This window comes from Oryx dammah, unplaced genomic scaffold, assembly GCF_014754425.2.
Source record: "Oryx dammah isolate SB20612 unplaced genomic scaffold, SCBI_Odam_1.1 HiC_scaffold_17, whole genome shotgun sequence".
NCBI classification, from domain to species: Eukaryota; Metazoa; Chordata; class Mammalia; order Artiodactyla; family Bovidae; genus Oryx; species Oryx dammah.
The window spans coordinates 6,102,565-6,115,557 of record NW_024070201.1 but is presented as its reverse complement, the minus strand read 5'-3'; the positions used below and the strand labels follow the sequence as shown (position 1 = coordinate 6,115,557).

The window sequence follows — 12,993 nt, the reverse complement described above, 5'->3', positions numbered from 1 at the left end:
GAAGTGACGGGACTCAAAACCTAAATTTTAGTAGCTGAGTGGGACTTAAGTTTCCGGAAGAAATGGGAAAGTAAAGGAAGCATTTTGTGAGAGATCAATGAGCCTCAAACCCCCAGCCCCATATGACTTGTGATAGAACGACGAGGAAGCGAGGCTAAAGATAGTTAAGAAGGCTGGGTCCTGAAAGGTTTGGGAGACCGTTAAAAATGACTCCTTTCTAGGGTTCTTCTCCTATAGAAGGGAAAATCTATGGGTTTCCTGTTTTTAATTATCCAGTCATTTCATCTTTGAGACCAGGTTTATTTTATCATAAGCTTGTCTTATATACAATTTTTGTTGAAGTATGTATATTGTTAGAACAAAATGGCAGAACTTCCAAGAAAGAGTTGGAATGACTTTTCCTAAAAGTATCTTTTATAAGCCTGGCCCTCTGTCAAGCACTTTCTCCTTTAAATCCTTTTAACAAGTAGTTGAGAAAGTACTTATCTCCATTTTTATGAAGAAAGTGAGCATCAAGCAGATCAGGAATTTGCTCAAGGTTAGAAGGCTAATAATTATAAATATTAATATAATTACTAATATAAATAATTATAAATATTGGATTCAGAATTTGAACCCAGATCTGTCATAGTTTTCTTTAAAGTGTGCTGTCTCTAAGTTTAATTTCACTTATAATACATTAAAAAAAACCAAGCAAGCCATATTAGTTTTCTGAATTATAAATCAGTTCAATTCAGTCTCTCAGTTGTGTCCAATTCTTTGCGATCTTCTTTGGACTGTAGCATGCCAGGATTCCCTGTCCATCACCAGCTCCCGTAGCTTGCTCAAACTCATGTCCATCGAGTTGGAGATGACAGCCAGCCATCTTGTTCTCTGTCGTCTCCTTCTCCTCCTGCCTTCAGTCTTTCCCAGCATCAGAGTCTTCTCCAGTGAGTCAGTTCTTCGCATCAGGTGGCCAAAGTGTTGGAGTTTCAGCTTCAGCATCAGTCCTTCCAATGAATATTCAAAACTGATTTCCTTTAGGATTGACTGGTTTGATGTCCTTGAAGTCCAAGGGTCTCTCAAGAGCACACCACCACAGTTCACAGTATTGTAAATCAGTGGTTCTCAATTTGTAATGTGTAAAGGAATCTCCTGGGAATATATATTTTTTTAATGCAGATTCTGATTCTATAGGTCATGGGTAGGACCTGAAATTCTGTATTTCTAATGAGTTTCCAGGAGGTGCCAGACAGCTGGTTCATGAACTACGCAGATAGACGACTCTGGAATGGTGAACTTAAAACCATAGAAACATTATTAAAGATCCACTTTGTTATTCCTATTCTTATTTTATTTGTATTTTCAGTGAGGGGAAAAAAAAACCTTTCCCAAGTACCTATTACCTATGAATTACTCCACCATTTCACATGAGAGCTCATTTAGTATAAGAACACTGCAAAATGTTACCAACTTATTTTAAAAAAGTCTGTGATCCATAAAAGCGCAAACTGAGGATCAGAGAGACTGACTTGACCAAGATTAATCAGTCATTCTTTTCACAAGTAAGTTCTTAATCATTTCAGCTCAACAAACTTCAGTTATATTTGGTGGTAGTGCTAAGCAGCAGTGTCGAAATTCCAATCTAAGCCTTAAAATACTTCAGTTCAGTCGCTCAGTTGTGTCTGACTCTTTGGACTGTAGCACACCAGACCTCCCTGTCCATCACCAACTCCCAGAGTTTACTCAAACTCGTGTCCGTTGAGTCGGTGATGCCATCCAACCATCTCATCCTCTGTCATCCCCTTCTCCTCCCACCTTCAGTCTTCCCCAGCATCAGGGTCTTTTCCAATGAGTCAGTTCTTCACATCAGGTGACCAAAGTATTGGAGCTGCAGCTTTAGCATCAGTCCTTCCAATGAATTTTCAGGACTGATTTCCTTTAGGATGGACTGGTTGGATCTCCTTGCCGTCCAAGGGACTTGCAAGAGTCTTCTCCAACACCACAGTTCAAAAGCATCAATTCCTCAGCGCTCAGCTTTCTTTATGGTCCAACTCTCACATCCATACATGACTACTGGAAAAACCATAACTTTGACTAGACAGACCTTTGTTGGCAAAGTAATGTGTCTGCTTTTTAATATGCTGTCTAGGTTGGTTACAACTTTCCTTCCAAGGAGTAAGCGTCTTTTAATTTCATGGCTGCAGTCCCCATCTGCAGTGATTTTGGAGCCCAAAAAAATGAAGTCTGTCACCGTTTCCACTGTTTCTCATCTATTTACCATGAAGTGATGGGACCAGATGCCATGATCTTCGTTTTCTGAATGTTGAGCTTTAAGCCAACTTTTTCACTCTCCACTTTCACTTTAATCAAGAGGCTCTTTAGTTCTTCTTAGCTTATGGGCTAGAGTTTAATCTTACCTTAGCGACCCCATGAACTGCAGCATGCTAGGCTTCCCTGTCCTTTGCTATCTCCCTGAGTTTTCTCAAACTCATGTCGATTGAGTAATGAGTTGGCTTTTAACATCAGGGAGCCAAAGTATTAGAGTTTCAGCTTCAGCATCAGTCCTTCCATTGAATATTCAGGGTTGATTTCTTTTAGGATTGACTGGTTTGATCTCTCTGCTGTCTAAGAGACTTTCAAGGGTCTTCTCTAGCACCACAGTTCAAAAGCATCAATTCTTTAGCTCTCAGCCTTCTTTATGATCCAACTCTCACATCTGTACCTGACTACTGGAAAAACCATAGCTTTGACTACATGTTATATGGACTTTTGTCAGCAGAGTGATGTCTCAGCTTTTTAATACTCTTTAGGTTTGTTATAGCTTTTCTTCCAAGGAGCAAATGTCTTTTAATTTCATGGCTGCAGTCGCAATCCACAGTGATTTTGGAGCCCCCAAAATAAAATCCGTTTCTTTTTCCATTGTTTCCCCATCTATTTGCAATGAAGTGATGGGACTGGATGCCATAATCTTAGTTTTTTCATGTTGAACTTTAAGCCAGTTTTTTTGTTCAGTTTTCTCTTTTACCTTCATCAAGAGGCGTTTTAGTTCCTCTTCACTTTCTGCCAAAAGGGTGGTATCGCCTGCATATCTGAGGTTATTGATATTTCACCTGCAGTCTTGATTCTTGATTCTAGCTTGTACTTCATGCAGCCCAGCGTTTCTCATGATGTATTCTGCATACAAGTTAAGAAAGCAGAGTGATGATATACAGCCTCGACGTACTTCTGTCCCAATTTTGAACCAGTCCGTTGTTCTATGTCCAGTTCTAATTGTTGCTTGTTGACATACAGGTTTCTCAGGAGGCAAGTACTGTGGTCCGGTATCCCCATCTCTTTTAAGAATTTTCCACAGTTTGTTGTGATCCACACAGTCAAAAGGTTTTAGTGTCGTTAATGAAGCAGAAATTGAACATACCACTCAAAAAACACGGAGAACTCTTTTTTTTCGATTCTAGTGCAAAATGATAAACTCTGAGTTAAACTCACTGTTAAAGAACCAATACAAGATAAGCACCCAAAAAATGAAAAACAAGCGCAATTTCTATTCACAGGTGGGGAAGAATGTTAGTAGTGGGATGGAAATTAAGAAAAGCTTCACTCTTGCCTGGAAAATTCCATGGATGGAGGAGCCTGGTAGGCTACAGTCCATGGGGTCGCAAAGAGTCGGACACGACTTAGCGACTTCACTTCACTTCACTTCACAAAGACAGAACATGAAAATAGGGCAGGATTTCCATGGCTAAAAATCGTGAAGGCTCGGAGGCGACAGGCTGGGGTTTGTGCATGGAGATATGGCGGAGGTGAGAAGTGCATGACCCTGCTGAGTACTGGAAAGACAGGCCATACCGGGGGGACTCGCTTTGAATGGATTACTAGGTTACTGATGCGCTAGAATCATCTCACCAAAGAAGCGCATGACGCATAGGAGAGGAGTGAACCTTTGTGATTGTAGGCAAGGCCCTCTTGAGGAAGGCGTGTCCACACTGGGGAGGGAAGAAGAAGAGTTGGCTGAGCAACTGAGCAAGGCAGTTGGGAGAGGAGGCCCTGCGGGAGGTCCTCAGAGAAAGGAGAGGAGTTGGCAGGACTGAACCACGACGGAGTGAGGAGGGCGTGAGCTGTAGGGCGACACTTTAGACCCTCTTCAGTGTGCTGTGTAATGGCTGGCGACAGAGGACCTTGGATACCCCAGTGAAGCCCAGACTCCCAGGGCCTTAGGGAGCTCTGAGTCATAGAGCTGCTTCCTCAGAGGAGGTGTGAGGCAGGATACTCTTAATGTACATAAAATGTGTCCTTGATTAAGACCAGTTGGGAGGTTACTGCTAAAATTTAGTCATGGAAATATGGAAGCCTACATACAAGTTTTATCTGAGGAACAAGGGCAATTGTATTGTATAGTAAAGTAAAATCAACTCAAATATCAGGACATGTTTTGTGGAGTGTTGGTGTGCAGTTGGTGGAGGAGAAAGACTGGTGTTGTCCCTGTGAGAAGTATTAAAGATATAAGAGCCATCTATGTGAAAATGACTGAACCAGTGAGATTTCATGAAAGTTCTAGGAGAAGAAATTTTTTAAAACACTCCTTTTGATTAATGTTTGTTGTAATTGCAGCATAGTACTTAAGAGCATGAGTTCTGGAAAGCTAGAACTATCTGGGTTTGAATCCACCCTCTGCCAGTTACTAGTCTGGGCTAAGTAATCTGGGGCAACTTTTCTGTGGTTCACTTTGCTCATCTGTAAAGTGAGGATAATAATAGGACCTGTACCATGTGACTGTTAATTGAGTTAGTATGTGCTTGTAAAGAACTTAGAACAATGTAGTAATGCAGTTTGTGATTCATCATAAATGTCGGAGACCAGAATTTCAGAACTGAAATTGGTCAAAATTAGATACTTTGAAAGATGGATTGCATCTACTTCTTCCAGCTGCTCGCTCTTCTTGATAGCCCTGTTCTTTGAACCACTAAGTTTTGTTTAATAACCTGGGTTACTTCTTTATTCCTGAGTTGTGAGGCAGGTGAGAGGGAGAGATTGATCATCTAACTTGTGGCATAATCAAGACTTTCTGGTTTGATTAGACATTGCAGATGATTTGAGTCATTCCTGATGCAAGAGGGTCCTTAGATAAGAACAGGAAGTTGACATTGAGTCACCTTCAGTATTATGACATAGATTATTTTATTTGTTTTCAAAATATTACAGGAAGTTAGTGTTTGTTATAGTAGTTTTTCAGCTAGTAGTAGTAAATACTACATAAAAATTTATTTTTCCCGAGGATAAGTAATTCTAATTTATTGATTAATTATAGGCTACTACTCTTTCTTGTTTTTCCTAATTCAAATTTCTCACCCTGTTTGCATCTTATTAAAGTGATGACCTCTTATTGTTTATTTTCATGATCCAGGGCCTACTTTCTATCTCCTCCTTATCCCCAAAAGACTTTGCTGCGATAGTTAAGCCTAATAGCCTAGCCTTGGAAAACCCCCACACCTTTCCCATGTCTAAGGGTCTGCCTCTCACATATGTGTACATTATCTGGGATGAAAATGTTTGTTGCCCACTTGTACATATTTGTAGGTGATCCATGAATTTGGAGAAGTTGTTACTGTCCTTTAGGATTGGTGATTCCCCTGTATTCCCCACTCCACCATTTGCTGGTTAAAATGCTTGGTGATCTGCTGATCGAGCCTGGGTCATGACAACACGGTGACCAGCTTGGCTTGCTTTGTGTTTGAGTCTCCACCCTAAGGTCACCATCTCAATGAGCCCCTTCTTAGTCCACATTTCTGAAAGACCATCTCCAGGTTTGGTTTGGTGTTTGGGTTTTTTTTTTCACTGTGCTTGTCATTAGCCAGCATTGTACTGTACATACCTGTCTGTCTTCCTGGCTAGACCATAATCCATGAAGCCGGAACTATTTTGCTTATTGCTCTATATCCAGGGCTTGGATCCGTACTTGAATATAGTAGGGGCCCAATACATACTTATTGAATAAAAGAGTTTACTACATCCTTGTGCCTTTAATTCCAGTGATACTTAATAATGGAGAAATTGAACTTAACGTGGAAAGGATAAAACAGGATATTTTTCTCTCACTGTCATAAATGAATTTTAATTGAACTTTGTTTTGATTGCATTACTCTCAGCAAACATGGATTTGTGCCCTTTCTGACTAGTAGGCACTCTGCTCAACAGTAAAATAGAAAACTGCATAATATACACTTCTCTGTTCAGGTGTTTCAGTCTCACCTGGAAGAAAACACGTATGGACCGTACCGTGTGATGAGTATTAATTACGGCATTAGGTATAAAGAAAATATTTTGTTAGCACAGAGAGAGGACTCCTCATTTGAACTGAGAAAGTGAAGAGTTCTCAACTAAAAATGGTTTGAAGCCCAGTTAAGAGTAATAATTCCCATGGATCACACCAGTTTACTTGCCTCCATAGTCCCTACTCTTCGTTAACATCTGGTCATTAGAGGCCAAAAAGAAATGTATCTGGTCTGCTTCTCCATGATAGTTACTTGGGCCATTTCAGTTTTTTTAAAAAAGAAGCATTGCCCTTCTGCTTCATCCTGATAGAGGGTGAGCCACTTGCCTCATCTTATTTTAGCAGAGGTGACTGTGTGCTGTCCTCACACATGCAGTACTTGATAGTTTGGTCTGAACTGCCCCGATGCCTAACAGTGGACAACTGTAGTTTCATAAAAGTTAGATGAAATCAGTTAACAGTTATATACCAGCTAAAGAATTGTAAGTAGTTATTTTTTATATCATTGTTTCTCAAAAAATGTGTTCCTTGGACCATCAGTATCAGTGTCATCTGGGCATTTTCAGGCCCAACTGCAAACCTGCTGAATCAGAAATTCTAGAGATGGGGCTCAGTTTGCGTTTTATCCTAAGTCATTAAAATATTGCTACTTACATTTGCTTTATTTTATGTACTCCCTATTGGAGAAGTTTTAATATTTATGATGCTAAAATCAGGATGTAAATTGAACTGAAAATTTTTCTGAATGTATTTTGATCCATCCCTGTAGTCTCCTCTTGTAAATCTAGTTTTGTGAGAAGCCCAGATTTCCCCACAGACTTACTGGCTTTACTACATTCCAGATATAGCCCAAACAGATGCTTGAATCAAACTTTCAGTAGCCTGTGCCACTTGATGATTCAGAAGATATGTCACTTTGCTGTCTCAGCTTCTTATGGTTATTCAGCAGTTAGCTTAGTTTGACACTGTTTTAGAAACCTTCATAATCAAGTCATTGAATTTCATCCAAGAGCATTTAAATCAAAATTCTCTTGTGTGTGAATAAAGCTCAGATCTCTTATTGTTCATTTAGTTCACATTTGAGGTTGAAGATTTTTTTTTCTTTTCAGTTTTGTTTTTTCTATTAGAATTCAATTGTGATGCAAAGCTGTTTAAAGGAAATGTTTCCTCATCTACTCCTTTGCCTTTGATCAGTAGCTTTTTCAGTAAAGAGGACATCCTGTTTTAGACAGTCTCTTTCCATACATTAAATTTTGACCTAGTGTTAAATGAACCAGTATATATATTTGATATCAGTTTGAATTCCAATCCCAAAGAAAGGCAATGCCAAAGAATGCTCAAACTATCTCACACACTAGTAAAGTAATGCTCAAAATTCTCCAAGCCAGTCTTCAGCAATATGTTGAACCGTGAACTTCCAGATGTTCAAGCTGGTTTTAGAAAAGGCAGAGGAACCAGAGATCAAATTGCCAACATCCGCTGGATCATGGAAAAAGCAAGAGAGTTCCAGAAAAACATCTATTTCTGCTTTATTGACTATGCCAAAGCCCTTGACTGTGTGGATCACAATAAACTGTGGAAAATTCTGAGAGAGATGGGAATACTGGATCACCTGACCTGCCTCTTGGGAAACCTGTATGCAGGTCAGGAAGCGACAGTTAGACCTGGACATGGAAGAACAGACTGGTTCCAAATAGGAAAAGGAGTACATCAAGGCTGTATATTGTCACCCTCCTTATTTAACTTACATGCAGAGTACATCATGAGAAACGCTGGGCTGGAAGAATCACAAGCTGGAATCAAGATTGCCAGGAGAAATATCAATAACCTCAGATATGCAGATGACAGCACCCTTATGGCAGAAAGTGAAGAGGAACTCAAAAGCCTCTTGATGAAAATGAAAGAGGAGAGTGATAAAGTTGGCTTAAAGCTCAACACTCAGAAAACGAAGATCATGGCATCTGGGCCCATCACTTCATGGCAAATAGATAGGGAAACAGTGGACACAGGGTCAGACTTTATTTTGGGGGGGCTCCAAAAATCACTGCAGATGGTGATTGCAGCCATGAAATTAAAAGATGCTTACTCCTTGAGAGGAAAGTAATGACCAACCTAGATGGCATATTCAAAAGCAGAGACATTACTTTGTCAACAAAGGTCCGTCTAGTCAAGGCTATGGTTTTTCCAGTGGTCATGTGTGGATGTGAGAGTTGGACTGTGAAGAAGGTTAAGCGCCAAAGAATTGATGCTTTTGAACTGTAGTGCTGGAAAAGACTCTTGAGTCCCTTGGCCTGCAAGGAGATCCAACCAGTCCATTCTAAAGGAGATCATTCCTGGGTGTTCATTGGAAGGACTGATGCTAAAGCTGGAACTCCAGTACTTTGGCCACCTCATGCGAAGAGTTGACTCATTGAAAAAGACTCTGATGCTGGGAGGGATTTGGGGCAGGAGGAGAAGGGGACGACAGAGGATGAGATGGCTGGATGGCATTACTGACTCAATGGACGTGAGTCTGAGTGAACTCTGGGAGTTGGTGATGGACAGGGAGGCCTGGCGTGCTGCAATTCATGGGGTCCCAAAGAGTCGGACACGACTGAGCAGCTAAACTGAACTGAATGCTTATAAAATTTTACCCTGATTATTCTACTTCATATGTACATATTTACTTCTTTAATTAGAAATATGGGTGAGGAAAGAGGCAACAGTCACTACATTCTTTCTTTGTACCAGTCTTGTCTCCTTTATATCTTCATGTCTAAAATTAGTTGTTTAGTCACTCAGTCGTGTTTGATTCTCTGTATCACTGTGGACTGCAGCACGCCAGGCTTCCCTGTTCTTCACTATCTCTGGGAGTTTGCTCAAACTCATGTCCATTGAGTCAGTGATGCCATCCAACCATCTCACCCTCTGTCGTCCCCTTCTCCTCTTGCCTTCAGTCTTTGCTGGTATCTGTGTCTTTTTCCGATAAGTGGCCTCTTCTCATCAGGTGACCAAAATATTGGAGCTTCAGCTTTAGCATCAGTCCTTGCAATGAATATTCAGGGTTGATTTCCTTTAGGATTGACTGTTTTAATCTCTTTGCAGTCCAAGAGACGCTCAAGAGTCTTCTCCAGCACCACAGTTTGAAAGTATCAATTCTTTGGCTCTCAGCCTTCTTTATGATCTAGTTCTCACATCTGTACCTGACTACTAGGAAAACCATAGTTTTCACTAGACAGACTTTTGTGGGCAAAGTGATGTCTCTGCTTTTTAATATGCTGTCTAGGTTGGTCATAGCTTTTCTTCCAAGGAGCAAGCATCTTTTAATTTAATTTCATGGCTGTAGTCACCATCTGGACTGATTTTGGAGCCCAACAAAAGAAAGTTAAGATTAGTTAGAGGTTTATTTTTTATTTTTAAATTGAACTATAGTTGATTTACAATGTTGTGCCAACCTCTGCTGTGTAGAGGTTTGTTTTTGATTGTTTATAGTATACAAGAACAGAACTGGTGGCAAGTTTGCTAAATTTAATTTTTGAAGTCTACTCTTTTTAGTGAAATGCTAAATATTATACTTAATGACATATATGAAAAATACTTGAGAAATATGATTTATATAGGATAAATAGCTAATAATTTAAACAGGATCTCTGTTGTCAGATTGCCTGGGTTCAGATCTTTATCTTGGGAAAGTTTACTCTGCTGTCTACCTTGGGCAAGTGATCTGTCTGAATGTCACTGTGTTTCAGTATGATGGGGTTAAGTATAGGGTGTGCAGTGTAGTAATGGAGCTGGTGCCATCGCTACGGAGGGGTGCTGTACATTGCACAGTTTATCACAAATTTAGGACAAAATGTGGAAACAACTCTGATATGTAACACTGGGATAAAAGAATTCTAGTATATCTGTGTAGTAAGATCTGTGAAGCCATTAAAAAGAATGAGAGAGGCTTACATGTTGTGTTAAGAAAAGATGCCCATAATGTATATTAAGTGAATAAAAGCAAATGTGGCTCAGGCATAGCATGATGTCAGTAGTTACACATGTGTATTACAAAATGTGCACAGGAAAAAAAATCCAGAGTATATCACAAAACGAAAGTTCGGTTTTTCTCCTGGAGAATAGATTATAAGAAACTTTTGCTTTTCCGTTTTACTGTTCTGCAGATTTTAAACACTTTTTAAGATATCAAATGAGCTGTAAAAATGAAAACATTTAAGGAGCAAAACGCACTGGATTAATATCAAATCATTCACATAATCTGTTTATAATAGAATATGTGACCCCACTCACACTCTGATCTGCCTCAATCCATCTGTGAAAATTTAGCAGTCAATAATTTCCAGCTCTTCTTATTCAGGTAAGAGCCATCTTCTGCAATTAAAGTTGGTAACAAACCCTTGGGCTTCCCTGGTGGCTCAGTAGTAGAGAATCCACCTTCAGGCTCAATACTTGGGCTGGGAAGATCCCTTGGAGAAGAAAATGACAACCCACTCCAGTATTCTCGCCTGGGAAATGCCATGGACCGAGGAGCCTGGTGGGCTAAAATCTGTGGGGTCGCAGAAGAGTCGGACACAACTGAGCGACTAAACAGTTCAGAAGTTTCTGACTTCCTGGTGGGGAAGCAGAGACCACAGTGACACTGAAGGCTGCTGAGAGAAGTGGTTTTATTTATACGTGTTTACCAACTCTGCTTCCCGTTTATCTCTTAGTAAACACAGGATACCTGTAGCAGAGTCCCAGCTCTGGACATAGCCTCATATGCAGAACTTCACACTCAGGATTGGAGGAGGGTCTTCCCTTGTGGCCTCTAGTAGGAGTCTAGAACACTCCAGTTGTATGTGCCTGCATTCCCTAACATGATTTTGACCCCATCAAAGAAGATCTTTGATAATAGTATAATAGCAAATCGGTCTGTTCTTGATACAAATGAAACTGGCCTAGACTTAGGGCCTTGGGTCCCATGGGCCCGTGTAAGTGGTCTGTTAGCCACAGTTCCTCTTCCCGCACCACTCACAAGGCTGTCTTGGACTGCCAATACACTCAGTCCCCTGCACACGAGTGAGTTCTGTTCCAGGAGCTTGTTCATAAGTTCAACAGAGTTAGCCTAGGTACCCAACTAACACAATCAGGCTATATAGTATTGTACTGTAATAGGTTAATAATATTTTTTCAAAAATAATACATTAAAAAATACACCAAGAAAGTTTTTATCTTACAGTATAGTACCTTGAAAAGTACAGTAGTAGAGTATGATGGCTGGCATAAACTGGCATCAAGTGAACAGGCACGTTCCTGACTGGAGTGGGGAGTGGAGGTAGAGGATCGGTGAGTGAAGGACCTCGGCGATGGGAGGCAGAGGACAAGCTGGTCTCCCTCATGCCGGCCCCGGGAGCACAGGCTCCTTGCTGCATTCAGTTCTGTCCACCTTCTTGAAAGAATGATCCGATGCTGCTGGGTAGTAAGTACATGCTGTACTGCTGCACTCTATGCAGTGAGATGCACAAAAGCACCACCGCGTGTAGGGGGTGCACGCATGTGACAGCGTGCCCCAGACACGTGAGCGAACGTAAACACGGTTGGGCGTGCACGTTTGCATCTTTGCAAGTTCACAACTTGGAGGTTCATATGCAGGGGACTTGCTGCCTAGAGAAAAGGGACTTGTTCCATGTTTGCACAGGAGACACACTTAGTCTCTAATCTTGGATGTGGAAGATGGATAAAAAGTTGTGGGAGTGAGAGGGAGGTTCAAGAGGGAGGGGACGTGTGTATACTTACGGGTGACTCACGTTCTTGTGTGACAGAAACCAGCACAACATTGTGAAGCAGTTATCCTCCCCATAAGAGTAAGTTTTTTTAAAGCTTAAAAATGATAAAATTTTAAAGAAAAGAAGTGTTATGAGGAAACTGGCTCAGGAATCAGGCTGCTGGGTTTGAGCATCATCTGTGATGTGCGGCTAAGCCACGCAGCCTCAGTTTCCGGTTAGAATGGAGACTGTCCTGCCACATGCGTCCTCAGTCATCGTCTGCGTCAGATGAGTCCATGCACGTGTGTACTTAACACCATGCCTGGCGCCCAACGAGCAGTCAGTTCCTGTTGGTCCATTTCCCTTTGCCTCTCCTGATCCTCGTGGGGGTGGGAAGTGGAGGAGACAAGGAGACAAATGTGCCTGGGTTTGATCACTTATACTGGGTCTCTCATTTCATTACTGTTCCCTCTCAAAAGCAACTCGCTTCCCTAAGTGATATCTGACTCTCTGACTGCATGGACTGCAGCCTGCCAGGCTCCTCTGTCCATGGAATTCTCTAGGCAAGAGTACTAGAGATCCCTTCTCTAGGGGATCTTCCCCACCCAGGGATCAAACCTGGGTCTCTCACATTGCATGTGTATTCTTTACCAGCTGAGCCGCAAGGGAAGCTCAAGAATACTGGAGTTGGTAGCCTATCCCTTCTCCAGCAGATCTTCCTGACCCAGGAATTGAACCAGGGTCTCCTGCATTGCAGGTAGATTCTTAACCAACTGAGCTACCAGGGAAGCCCAAAAGTGAAAGTGAAAGTCACTCAGTCACATCTGACTCTTTGCAACCCCATGAACTATACAGTCCATGGAATTCTCCTGGCCAGAATACTGGAATAGATCGCTGTTCCTTTCTCCAGGGGATCTTCCCGACCCAGGAATCAAACCCGGGTCTCCTGCATGGCAGGCAGATTCTTTCCGGAATGAGCTAGGAGGGAAGCCTAGAATGATCCCTAAACTTTCTTAG

At 41.4% G+C, this 12,993-nt stretch overlaps 1 protein-coding gene across 1 annotated transcript in view; it reads left to right on the top strand.

Moving 5' to 3' along the window:
• Positions 1–12,993, top strand: part of YAP1 (Yes1 associated transcriptional regulator) — a 140,647-nt gene that overhangs the window by 84,924 nt on the left and 42,730 nt on the right. The gene's annotated exons all lie outside the window — the stretch shown is intronic.